The 14,880-nt window shown below is 40.9% G+C and overlaps 2 long non-coding RNA genes across 2 annotated transcripts in view; one reads left to right on the forward strand and one right to left on the reverse strand.

The window, feature by feature from the left end:
• Positions 1-307: 307 nt before the first annotated feature.
• Positions 308-14,880, reverse strand: part of LOC123575536 (uncharacterized) — a 34,211-nt gene continuing 19,638 nt past the window's right edge. Inside the window, exon 4 of the long non-coding RNA XR_006700814.3 lies at positions 308-658. This is a non-coding gene — a long non-coding RNA (uncharacterized lncRNA). The remainder of the gene's footprint in view (positions 659-14,880) is intronic.
• Positions 11,212-12,606, forward strand: LOC141407587 (uncharacterized). The gene is made up of 2 exons (XR_012417203.1): positions 11,212-11,821; positions 12,264-12,606. It is a non-coding gene; the product is annotated as an uncharacterized lncRNA (long non-coding RNA).

Below are 14,880 nucleotides of genomic sequence, written 5' to 3' on the forward strand. Positions count from 1 at the left end.
AATTAAGCAGATTGTATAAGATGTCATTAAGTTTTATCACAATTGCACACAAGGACAGACTATTGGACACAACCACCTAAGTGCATATGTCCTAGATACTTAGGTGGCCGTGAAGCACAGGTCAGAGTCAGGCCAAGGTTCAGCTGACTGTAGGAAGGCCTCACCTTCCTTTTGATGCAGTTACAAGATGGTTCATTTGCTACCTTACAGAAATAGCTTTGAAGAAAAGTACTGTAAGCTGCGTGGTTGTAATTGGATTTAAGTACTATTGAATATAATATAAAAGTGACGCATCCTCCTAATAATTAAAGTTGTCATCTTCAGGTTTTATTCAATGTTTGAATCATGCTCAAACTTGCAGACTTAACTTAAGTATTAGATGCTTCATTTCCAAAGGAAGCTGGCCATGGAGTACAACAGGGAATCTAGTAGCAATCTGGAGTTTTCCTCTAAAAGTGCTGTGGTCTCAAAATGTAGTCCTGGGTATCTGGATACAATTCCACAACAGGTGAAACAGGTGATTGCTAAAAAGAAAAGATTTCAGGATTGAGGGACATAGCTCCTTCTTCTAATGCACATTATGTTGGGATGGTGGGGTAAAGGCCGAAATTTTGCAGGTTGGAGTCTTTCTGTGGTTTCAGTTTGCTTATCCTGGTATCTGCAGTTGAGAAGAAACCAAGTTTGAGATTTAGGATGTGGACAGGAGGCAGGAGTTTTGCCCATAAATTACAACAGAGTCTGAACCCACAGGGACCGCTAAGAAGACAAAGTGATCACCATTGGCTTGGGCCTGAAGCCAGGGCCCCTGCAGAGCAGTAGCCCAGTTGGGGCCTCCTCCCAGGGTCACTGCCGCTCTGCCTGTGCGTGGATGATAGACAAGCTCTGTGCTGCTTCCTCTGAATCATGGAAACAAACAGGCCAGGCCAGGATGGAATAAATGAAGCTGCAGATGAAAGACATTTTGAAGATGAACATGAATTAGAGGGTTGGAGGGATCTGATTTCGACTTTCGCATTTATCTGCCTTCTCCTTTCAGCAGTGTGCCAAGGTGGCCGGTCAAGCCATGGGAACTTCTACAAGAGCCTCTGCAGGCATGAGGCTAGTGAAGACTTAGAGCCTATGGAGTGGACTCAACGCTCAGGAGAGCTATGAAGCCGGGGCCTCGTCTGCAGGTTTCTTCATTCATGTTGAGAAAGTTTGTCCTTCCTGCCACCCATAATTTTCCTGGAGAACTGAGAATAAGAAAACCAGAGGGACACCCACAGAGTCCATACGTTCCTAGGTTAGTTCTACATGGTCCCCTTCTCCTCCCAGAAACCTGAGATGTCAGATTCCTCAAGATTCCTTTGAGCTCACCCTAAACTGCTCAGGGCAAGAACTTTAGTCCGTTTGTCTCTTGAGGCAGTCTCTGGCATGTTTATGAAAAGATCACTGGAGACTCCAGTTTCACAATCAACAATGTACCTAAAAATAGAAAAAAAATCTGTTCCAGGATAATTATGTCTCCGAACAGCAAGATCAACAAAAGATGCCTTCAGGGAACAAGTGGTCCTGCACTGAAGTCTAATGAGACTCTGAGCTGCCTCTCAGAGCGAGGGGAGGGTGTGGCTCCTACATGTCCTCTTCCCATCCGCTCACACCGACTGGCAGTATGGATGAAGCTGTGAGCAGTAAATGGTGACTGTGAACCATTCTGACCCGGTCTCACGTCACCTGGGGCTAGGTGGCACTATTTAATGAACCATCTCTGCGCAAGGCAAGGCCCGGAGTCTAATTGGTTGGAACGCTTTGTATGAAATCCAGAATGCTAGTTGCCAAGACTCTCTTCCCCTAAGTTTTTAAATCCCTAGGTAATTCCCTGGAAATGTAATCCGGATGTTCCTGACTCATGTATATTTAAACCCATCCCACTGTTGTTTCCAAAAGACATTTGATGGATGTTCCGGGGGCAGTGTTTTGTCTTTATCCAATAAAGGAATCCCATTAATAAGACTCACAAAAGTCCACAGGGACTGCTGTGAAATCTAATTCTGTCTTACGTTTGCTAACTTTTTTTTCCCTTTCCTTTTTTTTTTTTTCTGGCCTTGTTAAATAATCTAAGAAAACAGGAGAAAGAGTGTAGCATAACATAAAGCATCCTGGACCTTAGTACCTTTAAGCCAAACCTTCCTTTCTCTGAGCTGGCAAACTGGGATCCCATCAATAAGCAGTGTCAAAATATGGAGTTTCCAGCAAGTCAGCTTAGGAAAGGGAGTAGAAGAGAATAAAGTAGAAATCAATATCCATTCCTAGGCTCTTACTGCATTGTAGGAAGCACTTTTGTGTTTGTTTGTTTGTTTGTTTGTTTGTTTGTTTTGAGATGGAGTCTCACTCTGTCACCCAGACTGGAGTGCAGAGGCACAATCTCGGCTCACTGCAACAAACACCTCCCAGGTTCCAGTGATTCTCATGACTCAGCCTCCTGAGTAGCTGGGATTACAGGTGCCCACCACCACACTCAGCTAATTTTTTGTATTTTTAGTAGAGACAGGGATTCACTGTGTTGGCCAGGCTGGTCTCAAACTCCTGAGCTCAAGTCATCCTCCGGTCTCAGCCTCCCAAGTTATTGGGATTACAGGCATGAGCTACCATGCCTGGCCATAGGAAGCACTTTCTATTCCAGTTGGTAGATACAGAGATAGCTTATCCTTGCTGTTATATCAGCAGACAACAGATCCCCAAACACAGTGCAGATTCATCACAGGGTTTTGAAGTCACAGAGACTTGAATCAAAGTTCTGTCCCCCTCCTCCCATTCCTCAACTATGTATGTAGGACTTGGATGAGCTACTGGAACTCTCTTAACCCCTGTTGCCTCATGTTTCAAGTGGAGGCAATAATATTTAACTCATCACTTTTAACTAATATTTATTGAGCAATTATTATGTGCCAGATATTGTGCTAAGAGCTTTTCATGCATCATTTTATTTTACCCTTATGATTTCCTTATTCTATAGGCATGAGAACTGACACAGTATTCACATTTGCTCACTCACAAATTCACAGTATTTGCTGAGTGGCAAATCTGGAACACAAACATCGCTCCTTATGACTCCAGAATTATCATCCTGCTGCTGTATGAAATGACATAAGATATGTGTAGGGTAGGGCTCGTAATAGCTAAGGAAAAGAACCAACACTGACTAAGAACCTGTCTACTGTGTGCCACACCGTAGACATGTTTTCCTTTCCGAGGCTGTCATTTTGCTTGTGCATGCAAGGCTTTTGTGGATGTGACAGTTCTAGTAGAGGATCACAGGGACATGTGCACCTCCAGCTAAGCTTGTCCTCCTCCACCAAGAACACAGCTTTCAGAGAATGTAAGTAGAATGGTAAGTGAGGAAGGAGACAACCACTCATTTAGAAAAATAGTTTCCAAATCACTCCTTGAAATGGGGTCAGGCACAGTAGCTCACACCTGTAATCCCAGCATTTAGGAGGCCAAGGAAGGAGGATTGCTTGAGGCCAGGAGTTTGAGATCAGCCTGGCAACATAGGGAGACTCTGTCTCTATAAAACAATAACTTAAAAAAATTAGCTGGGCATGATGGTGCGTGCCTGTGTCCTAGCTACTCAGAAAGCTGAGGCAGGAGGATCACTTGAGCGTAGGTGTTCAAGGCTGCAGTGAGCTATGATGGCACTACTAAACTCCAGTCTGGGTGACAGACTGAGACCCTCTCTATAAAAAAATAAAAAATAAAACAAAAAAAACAAAAAAAAACCATTTAAATGAATGGGGAAAATGATGTCTCAGACAGACCCCATACTCTTCCTAAAGGGATTTAAGTATGCCCCATTTCAGCATGACCATAAGTCTAGAAAATACAAAAGGAGGAAGAATTTTCTGTCCAATGCTTTATTTGTGCAAATGATGGGATTTCTAAAGCTTTTCAACAGCACAGCCGTTGGCTCTATTCAAAATCAGCCGATAGTAAGCAGGTACTTTGTCCTCTAAAGGTTTCTAGAAGCCTACATGGTCTGTATTTGGTCATCCCGATTTAATTCCCTATTTTTCTGATAGAGAAGGAATGTCGCTCTCTGTAGAAATATGTGTCCTAGAAGTCCCTTGGCTACTCCGATTGAAAAAAGAAACATGTTTGTGGGACTAAGCTAAGATGTTGAGATAAGAACGAACACAGTGGTCACAACAGATAAATAGGAGAAAGAAAGGAGCTGATGAAAATGGGAATGCTTTCTTTTTTTTTTTTTTTTCTCTTTCCAGTTGCCTTGTGGAGGCAATAAACCCCCTAACTATGTTTATATTCTGATGATGTAGGACATTGCTTCCAAAGAGATTGCAGTGTCCATAGAACTGAATCAATGGGAGCACATATTAATCTCTTTTTTATTTTAGGAGAAAGAGAATCATATAACAGAAAAGTCATGAAATGATCAAAATGTTCTTTTCTGTTCCCCCAAAGCATCATTAAATGTATGTTTAACCTCCTAATATAATCTGATTAACATATATGCTTGACATGATTCATTATAATAATGACAATGGGAATTTCCAAAGAACACTTATTCTGTGCTAGGAATGGTGCTGGCCACTTGACATGAATTATTTCACTTAATCTTCTCAGTAACTTAGTTGAGAAAATTGAGACTCCGATTTTAAGTGATGTTTCTAAGGCCATGTACATAATGCATAGGTTTGAATTCCATGTGTCTTTGACTGCAGAATCCATGCTAGTCCACACCTCCTAGCCCTAAAACAGCAATAATATATCAAAAGGGACCAGGAGATGAAAGGGGGTGGGAATTGGCATCTGCCCAGTACTTGGTCTGTATCAGGTACATTACACGTTTTCGCATGCCCAACTTCACATAATTAGTAAGTAGGTGAGCTGAGATTTAACACCAAATGGATCTGCTTTCATAGTTCACTCATGTTCCCTCAAGTGGACTTTCTGCCTGACTACTTTATGTGAGTTTAAAAAAATTAAAATAGTTATTAAAGTTAAATTTAGGGACCACCTAATCCTGAAACTAACCAAAAACGATATTGGGAATTAAACTTAAGACATTGATATCCTGATTATCTATTGCTGCATAGCAAGTTACCCCAAAGTGTGGTGGCTTTACTACAATAATTTATTATTGTTGTTATAATCATAATTCTGTGGATGAAAAACTCAGGTGGAACACAGTACAACAGCATGCTTCTTTTCCTCTCCTTTGCTATTATTTATTTATTTATTTAAGTTTCAACTGGCATGTAGTAACTATACATATTTATGTGGTAAAGTGTGATGTTTCAATACAATGCATGCATTGTGTAATGATCAAATCGCGGTATTTAACATAGTCATCACCGCATACATTTATCTTTTCTTTGTGATGAGAACATTTTGAAATCCTCTTTTCCAGCTATTTTGAAATACATAATACAATATTATCAACCATAGTCTCCCTACTGTGCAATAGAACACCAGAACTTATTCCTCCTGTCTAACTGTAACTTTGTACCCACTGACCAACATCTCTGCATGCCTCAGGATGACTTGCTTCTGCTCTGCAATGCCTAGAGTCTCAGATAGGAAGACTTGAATGGTTGGGGGCTGAAACAGCTGAAGGCAGGATGGGTATCTCTCTCTTACTCTCTCTTTGTGTGTCTCTCTCTCTCTCTTTTTTTCTCTCTCTCCAAAATAGCAAGCTTGAGCTTCCTCACAATATGGCAGTCTCAGGTTAGTTGGACGTCTTAAATGACAGCAGAGCTTTGGAGTGTTCCAAATATTTCAAGAAAAAGAAGTGACATCTACCAGTCTCTTAAGGCCTAGACCAAGAAACAGATACAGTATCATATTTACCATAGTCTGTTGTTCAAACTAACCAAGGGCCTACCTCAATTCAAAGGAAGGGAACAGAGACCCCCACCTCTTCATGGGAGAAGTATTGAAGAATATGGAGCCATTTTTAATCCACCACTGCTAAACTTCAAAATCGCCTAAATATACTAATGTCAGCTGACTCACTAACATCAGTATGATAGGCTACACGTTGAGCTGTTTTTTTACCCAGGCATTAACCAAACTTGTCAATAACTATTAATATTAGCCTTATTGTAGATATAAACCATCATTTGGGCTTTTTTTTTTTTAACGTAAATGTGAAGATCTTAAGGAAGGAATAAAGTAGTCTTTATTAATAGTTAACCTACTATCCAAAAACAGTGTTTATAAGATTTCATTTAATTTTCATAATTACCTTAATGTGTTATATCCATTTTATAGATGAGGGAGTTAAGGCTTAAAGAGATCCAAAGTGGTTTCTAAATATCAGCATCCTTGATGCCTCAAACAGTTTTAACTTTCAGGGTGAATCTTCTTTTAAAGTTTTTGAAAATTAAAAAAAGTATACATATATATTTTTGGTTGATACATAATGTTTTGCATATTTGGTGGTTACATGTAATTTAAATGCACGTTACTCTAGTCCACCTAAAACTCCATAGATCCAACACCTCCAGATTCTTGAACATGTGTTTCTAAGTTGTCCATTGTTTGAGTTTCCTGTTTCTATTTAATTCTTGATCCATCAGATCTTGTCTCTAGTTACAGGTCACTGCTTTCCACCTCACCCCACCCTAAATGTCCCAGCCCCCTTATTCATTAATTCCATAAAACTCCTTTTAATACAGGACTGTCTTGAACATACAGATCTAAGTTCTGAAGGTTTGAGGGTAATAGGGAGATCACATTCCACTTGACAGAGAAATGATTTTCAAATGAATGTTAGACAACACTGTTTTTAAAAACACCTAAACCATTTCTGTTGCTGGGAATTTCTTACTGGCTGTTCACTCCCACCACGTGTTATAAGTCCCTGATATTGCCTCCAGCCTGTTGGTCTCTGGAACTACTTATAGCTTCACCTCACTCCTCTCCTGGCTGCTGCTATAAACTAATATTCTAACTATACTTTTGTGCACAGCCATTAGGGACGTTCTTTGTCTTGCCCTGGGCCATTGCAGAAACAGACTTCACCATTCAAAGAGGTTACTAAAATATTTTATGCACAATGACACTTCTCTTCCTTTCTACTCTTATCTGCTAGGGAGAAGGTGATACTGTACCAGTTCACATAGTAGATATGCTTTTGAGTTTAGTTTCAATTACAACGAATACTTTTTAAATCTAAAATTCACTTAGCAAATAAAATATGCCCTGCACATAGTAGATATTTAACAAATAGGTGAAGTGTGAAGTGTAAATAGGTGATGGTGAAGTGCTAATCAGGAGCCATTATGCTGCGTAGTAAAGAAAGCCTCAGTACTTAGTTTCATGGTTTGACCACTAAATCAGCAAAACAATGTACGAAATTCAATGAGGAAAAACATGAAATTGCATTAGAATACACAAGGAACAGTTCAGGGAGCCCATTGAAGAATAGTCAATGGCCATAGAATGAGATACAAAAAAAGATGACAAAGTCCCAAAAATTAGTATTAGTTGGATGTTTTTAAGTTTATTTAATAAATACTTGAAAGAAGAAATGCTTTATTTATTTATTTATTTATTTATTTATTTATTTACAGAGACAGAGTCTCACTCTGTCGCCCAGGCTGGAGTGCAGTGCTGTGATCATAGCTTACTGCAGCCTCCAACTCTTGGGCTCAGGCAAGTCTTGCTATGTTGCCCAGGCTGGTCTCAACCTCCTGGCCTCAAGTAATCCTCCTACCTCAGCCTCCAAAGTGCTGGGATCACAGGTGTGAACCACTGTGCCTGGCCATAAGACATGCTTTAAGAAATCCTTCAATAACTTGCAAAGTACTGTGACTGTTGGAAAGTTATCATGACCTAAGAGATTATCTAAAGAACTAAAAAGAATGTTCTGGGAATTCAAAGAAATACTAAAATAAGGCAGCTTTGAATGAAGACAGAATAGCCCCAAAAGAGAAACAATGGAATCGTTTAAATATATATAAATTCAAAGCTAACACACCCCTCTTTTAATGAATCTTATTTTCCTCAGCATTCCGTCCTGGCGTGATGTGGCTGTGTTGGCTTTTGTTGAGTGAGTCTGTTGCCCAAGATGGCAGATCATGGAAACTGTGGTAGAAAACCACGCCCCATCTTCAGCTCCCTCAACAACAGTCCTTGGTTTACAAAGGGTACACAGTGTGGGCTGCTTTGTGGAAAAGAAGTTTTCCCACAATGCCAATTAAGTTAAATTTGGAGGGCCGAGTCACTTTTTCCCCTACAGCTAAGCTTGAGCCCACGGGAAACCATCTTGATCCTTCGATACAGTGCCTTCAGAATAGAAATCCAAATTGGTTCTGCTATGACATGGAGTACTGTTGAGATCACTGAACTCCTCTGACCACTCATAAATTTAGCATTCCCCTTTTCTATGTCAACAAACCCTGGATAATGGTGTTCATTATTTCACTGCATTCTCAAAAATAAAGGAGCCCCAACAAAAAATAGTCCTGTGACAAGCTATAATAATATAAGAGAAAACTCATTTCCATGTTATATTGAGCACACATGGGGTCTCACGTATTGTTATATGCTATCGTGACTACTTTTGGGTACCTTTATTATAGAATTTTTAGCTTTCTCAGAATTTTAAAAAATACCGATTCAGAAAGTGAGTGCCATTATTTTTGCCATTATTTTCATTTGAAGCAAATGAAAAACAGTTATTTGTATATACTTAAAAATTGCTATCAGGGACATTTTATCCTATAGGAAATCTAGAATATATACTCCCAGGTACCTTGAGATGATTTTTAAAGAACACGATAATCTCATTAGTCCCACCCCCATGGGTGGCAATGTTTTACTTTCCTTGGGTTTATTTTTAGTATTGTGCTTCCAAATTTTGTTTGGGGATGAAAAAAGTCATATGAAGGCCTTTTTTTGTATTTTCTGTAGAGCATATAAGGGCTCATTGGCTACAACCCTCTTAAAAATCAGTGGTAGGAAAAAAGCAAGTATCTTCTGAAGCAGTGAATTGCTTCCCTTCGCTGGCAGCGGAAAACAATGTAACCCATTGTTTTTACTCTTTCCCTAAACTGCCAGGAAGCTCAGAATTAAATTTAATGTTCGGTTGCAGTAACTATCTTAAACTTCCCCTTTTATATGCTTTTTGATTTTCTGTCTATTTTAACAAACTTACTGTGTACGTAACATTTTATTGAAACCTGCTTAAAATATTTTCTGGCAGAAGGAAGAATATAAGTTATTCTTTAAAAACAAAAACAAAAACAAGACCCAACTCCAATTACGCTGAAATGTACAGGTTATTTTAGATGTAAGCCCACAGAACAATCATCCATTAGGTTATTTGGGAGAATTGCCTCTACATATTCACTCTGTCCTTGTGCATAAAAACTCCAAATTGAGAAAAGTAGAAAGGCCATTTTGAATTTGACTTTAAAAAAAAGAAAAACAAAAATCAGAGACTTGTTCTGACACCCAAGCTGGAGTGCAGTGGCACGATCTAGGCTCACTGCAACCTCCGCTTCCTAGGTTCAAGCAAGTCTCGTGCCTCAGCCTCCCAAGTAGCTGGGATTACAGGCATGTGCCGCCGTGCCCTGTTCATTTTTGTATTTTTCAGTAGAGATGAGGTTTCGCTATGTTCGCCAGTCTGGTCTGGAAATCCTGACGTTAAGTGATCTGTGTGACTTAGTGGGATTACAGTCATGAGCCACCGTGTCCGGCCCGAATTTGATTTCTTGATGAAAATCTACTTTCTGATTTGATTCTCCAATGAAGTTGACCCTTGGGATTGGAGAGCAAAAGACCTCTATTTTGTTCTCAGTTTTTTTTGTTGTTTGTTTTTTTTCCTAAGAGATTCCCAATGATGAGTTAAGTCCAGGAGAATTTTTTGCCTCTGACTAGCACCCAGTATGGGTCCCCGCTTTGCCATATATGATTCTGGGTATGAATAACTGGGCAAAAAACTTATTTAAGTCCTCCTTACCAAGGGATGCTTGTTCTATCTGGCTTCTAGTGAGGTATAAAATGTCATCAAGTTGGGCTTTTCAGTTCTGGTATTAGCACTGTTATATCTGATATTGCAAATTCCAAAGGGCTAAAAAAATACAGTCAAAGAAAGCCAACCAAATTGCTCTAAAGCTTTAAAAACAAACATTTGCATTTCAATCATGGATAAAGGCCTGGGAAAGAGGGAAGAATCGGTGGAAGTATTTAAATCAGTTTGCCCACCTCCTATCACATTCTTAGACCAGTGGTACATATTGATGGGGTTCTTAAGCTTTTTGTAATTGTGTGGTAAATAATAGCATGTTCAAATATCTCATGAATTATGATTAGAATCTGATGCTGAAGCTTAACATCTCTTTTGAAAAAAATATAGTCAATGAATCATTCTTTATTACAAAGAACTTGGGAAAAAAATTAAGAACGGTCACAAGAGAATTTGGGATATTGCTAACCAATCAGAAGGTTTCAGGAAAAAAAACAGTTTGCATTTGATATAATTTAAAGACTATTTTGGAAATTTAATAAGCCTAGAACAAAGTTATTTGAAACTCCAGTGATGAATACAATGGTTAAGTTCCACTCATTCCTGCATCATGGCAGAAATACCCTTATCTCTGAACACAAACCAAAATATACAAAGTCCTGATGCCTATCTGCCAGCCCTGGAGGGCAGCCTGGCAATGTGAGAAGCCAGAACTCTCTTAAGAGCCTTCTCCTTTACCATCTGTGCTTTCTACTAAATCTGTCATCTTTTACTTCTATCCAAACTGGAAATGAAGGAGCAGACCTTCTCAGATGGCAGAGGCTACTGATGTTGGCAGTAAATATATAAATGAAATAAAAACAGAAATAACCAAAAAACCCAACAAGTTAAACAAACTCCTGAAATGCACAGCTCCCTTCTACCCTCTCTAAATTAATAACAGACTTAATAGTTCAAAGGTAACTTGCGAGAGGTTTGAGTTTCTTTTAAAAAACTTAAATATAGATTAATATATCCCCCTACCTCTGTATTAATATTTTTTAAAAATAAACACATTTGGTCTAGTGTAAGGAATATTTAAATATAAACAGTAGTTTTCACACGCAACTGCATGTTTTTATAATATTAAATCAACCTCACACCAACAAGAGTTGTTGCAGCACTTGACTATGTTTTTATTGAAATCTACATCCATGATTTCTCCTTGCCATTAGAAGTGATATGGAAGTGCTGGGAAGGGAAGAGCGTGGTCCCTTTAAATGACAGGGAACCGAGGAAGGGAAGTGCTGGGTAGAGGAGGGCGTGGTCCCTGGCTACGGCTCCACCCCCACGGACGTAGGTGAGGACAGGCACTCCTGCTTTCGCCCGCCTCCTAAATGTTGCGTTTTCCAAGACTACTGTGGCCCACCATGCCCCTGTCCTGGGCTTATAAAAACTGGAGACCCTAGCACGACAGACACAAGCCGCTGGACGTGGAGAGGAGCACACTGGCAGAAGAAGGCTCAAGCGGCTGATTGTGGAGAGGGCCTCGAGAGGAGAGCGCGGGCAGAAGAGCAGGACAGGCACTGGCTGGCTGGGAGACCATTAACTGGCAGAACGACGCAGAGTTTGACTGGGGCAGTCGGAGGAGAGCCCACGCCGCCCAGCAGCCCGACTCCAGGACAAAACCATCTCCTTTCTGGCTCCCCCATCTGCATCCTTGCTGAGAGTTACTTCTACTCAACAAAGCCTTGCGCTCATTCTCCCAGCCCACTTGTGATCGGATTCTTCTGGTACACCAAGGCAAGACACCCCAGGATACGGAAATCCCTCTGGCCTTCTGATAAGGAAGGGAGTCTCATTAAGCTGGTTAGCACACGCCGCCTGTAGACGGCAAACTAAAAGAGCACCCTGTAACACGTGCCCACTGGGGCTTCAGCTATAAACATTCACCCTAGACACTGTCGTGGGGTCGGAGACCCACAGCCTGTCCATCTGTACGCTCCCCTAGAGGTTTGAGCAGCGGGGCACACCCTCATCGCACACACTGGGAGGAGGACAAGGGAACCTTTTCCATTTCAGAAGGGTGGTGGTAGCTCTTAAAATTGTGATGTGGATCACTGTTTTCGGCAACCAGCACAGATGTGTACAGGGACGAAGGCATGTGGTCTGCAGTGACACTCAGGCACTAGGTAAATGAGGACATTTACAAATGGTATTTGATAGGTAAATTCATAAATGCCAAGGGATAACCAGAATTTTATGTCCCAGAAACTGGTGGTGCGCTGAACTTTCTCCATTCTCCTTTCAGATCCCCTGTCGGCATTTCTGTCTTGTTTTCTGAGCTCAGGAAGCTGACCTCTGCAGATTGCACCCACTGGGTCTGAGACCCCTTGTCCTTCGGCTTCCTGTGGTTTCAGCCAATGACAGCCACTGTAGCAGAGCAGAGGGGGACTCATTCTGCTGAAAGCCACAGCTCCTATCCGGTGGTCTTAGAGCTTGGTGGGTCCTGTAACTACCTGCATCCTTGCTTGTAGGTTTAAGGGTGGCAATCACTTCCCTTTTGCTAGCCCCAGAGGAGCTTTACAGAGTCTTGTTGGTTTCCTTGCCCTTACTTTCATATAACGTCCTTTTATTAAAAAAATCACTAATTATCACATTTGAATGTCATCTTTTTCTGACACATGCAGCTATGCAGATTAAAGAGGGCAACTGTACTTTAAAAAAAACCAATAAATCAGACTTTTCATTACTTCATCTGGTCTCTTCCTTATCCCTTTGGTCCAATGTATTATGCAATATTGAAATATGGTGGTAATTCAGGAGGGCTAATAATCTCATGTATTGAGTACTTAGGTGCTAGATGTTTGGCATGCATTGTCTCATTTAATTTTTATTATTACCCACCTGGAAGGTAAGTGTTATTATCTCAGTTTTCCACACAAGAAAACTGAAGGACAGATGTATGAAGGAACTTACCTAAGAGCCCACAGTCGGCAGCCTGTGTGGTACTGGAGCCTGCATTCTTCATTGTCAGTGCAAAATCAAACAGTGAATTCCTGGGGTCAGAGCAGTTGGTCTTAAAGTGGGTTACCTTCCCTGCTTCTACTGGTTGTTTCTCCCTTTCCCGATTGCCTTCTCTCTTCTTTCTCATTTTCTTGTTTTCAACTCTGATTTCACCTCATCACTCTTTACCCTTTGTCCTTTGCTCAGCCTTCTACCCTCTCATGAGCTGGATTTTCCCCTCCAGTGCAACACAGAGCAAAATATCAAGAGCTACAAATTGTTTTAAGATTGAGTTGTAGCCATTACAAATTAAGCTTATGGAAAGTTCTTAATGATATGGAAAAGGTGGGATTGTGAACTCCATAAAGCAGCACTGTCTTGTTCATTGAGCTTTCCAGCAGTACAATGCATGTACTCAGCTGATATTTAATACACAATTTTTGAAAGAATGCAATACTAAGCTCAGAAAGCAGGGCACACAGTTCCATGCACAATGCAATCTCAGGAAGAAATCACATATGTAAAGTGAAGCCAGGGCACAAATGTGCTTACCTAGTATCTGTAGTTGTGCTAAGATAATGGCTTTTCAGGTGCTTATTTGAATTGTTCAGCTTTTCTCCAGTTTTCAGATTTTTTCACACTGGGCATGTTTTACTTTTTAGGCATAAATGTAACAACAACAAAAACCCCAAAGTGATACGGTTTGGCTGTGTTCCCATCCAAATCTCAAATTGTAGTTCCCATAATTCTCATGCATCATGGGAGGGACCCCGTGGGAGGTAATCGAATCATGGGGGCAGGTCTTTCCCATGCTGTTCTCATGGTAGTGAATAAGTCTCATGAGATCTGATGGTTTTTTAAGGTCCATCAGATCTCATGAGACTTAAGATCTATGGTTTTATAAAGGGGAGTTCCCCTACACACGCTCCTGCATGCCACCATGTAAGACGTGACTTTGCTCCTCCTTTGCCTTCTGCCACAATTGTGAGGCCTCCCCAGTCATGTGGAACTGTGAGTCCATTAAATCTCTTTCCTTTATAAATTACCCAGTCTTGGGTTTATTAGCAGCGTGAGAACAGAGTAATACACAAAGCAAAACGGGAAAAGTTCCACATCACGAGATGGTAAGCCCTGATTCTCCCCTGGCATGCTGGACACTTGCCTGTCATTCTTTCTGCTCAGCAGAGTCAGACAGGCCCCCAGAGAGCTTACCTACACCTAATGGGTAGCAGTATTACGGAATCACAGGCGTTGAGTCTCAAAGGGCCTGGGAGTTTGTCTAGTCCGATACCACTCTTCTTACCACCTTAGAAACTGGGACCCAGTACTGATTTGCTCTACATCAGGTAGTGGGTTCCAGAGAAACACAAGCTAAGACTCCTCATCACTGGGTTTCTCATCCAGGGCTCTCACCATTTCTCTTTGCAGCTGTCCAGAAGAACCGTTTTTAAACCTTGGCAAAAGTATTTTCATTTCAACGGGTGTTTGGCCATGCCTCCCGTTCTCGAGGTCAGGCACTGTTGAAAAGACACAAAAATGTTGGATCCCCAAGGTACTAAAGTAAATGAGGCACTTCATAACACAGTAAGACTGCCTTCCCTGGAGAGACAGAAAACAGCACACTAGGTGGAAACACTTTCCCTGAATTTTTTTTTTTATTTAAATCTAGAGACAGGGTCTGGCTCTGTCACCCAAGCTGGGGTGCAATGGCTCGATCATAGCTAACTGCAGCCTTGAACTCCTGAGCTAAACTGATCCTCCCATCTCAGCCTCCTTAGTAGCTGGGAATACAGGCTCACACCACTATATGTGACTAATTTTTATTTTTTGTGGAGATGGAGTCTCATTATGTTGCCCCATCTGGTCTTGAGGTCTTGACCTCAATGATCTTCCCATCTTTGCCTCCTAAAGTGCTAGGATTA

The sequence above is a fragment of the Macaca fascicularis genome, chromosome 9 (genome assembly GCF_037993035.2).
Source record: "Macaca fascicularis isolate 582-1 chromosome 9, T2T-MFA8v1.1".
In the NCBI taxonomy this organism is placed as follows: domain Eukaryota; kingdom Metazoa; phylum Chordata; class Mammalia; order Primates; family Cercopithecidae; genus Macaca; species Macaca fascicularis.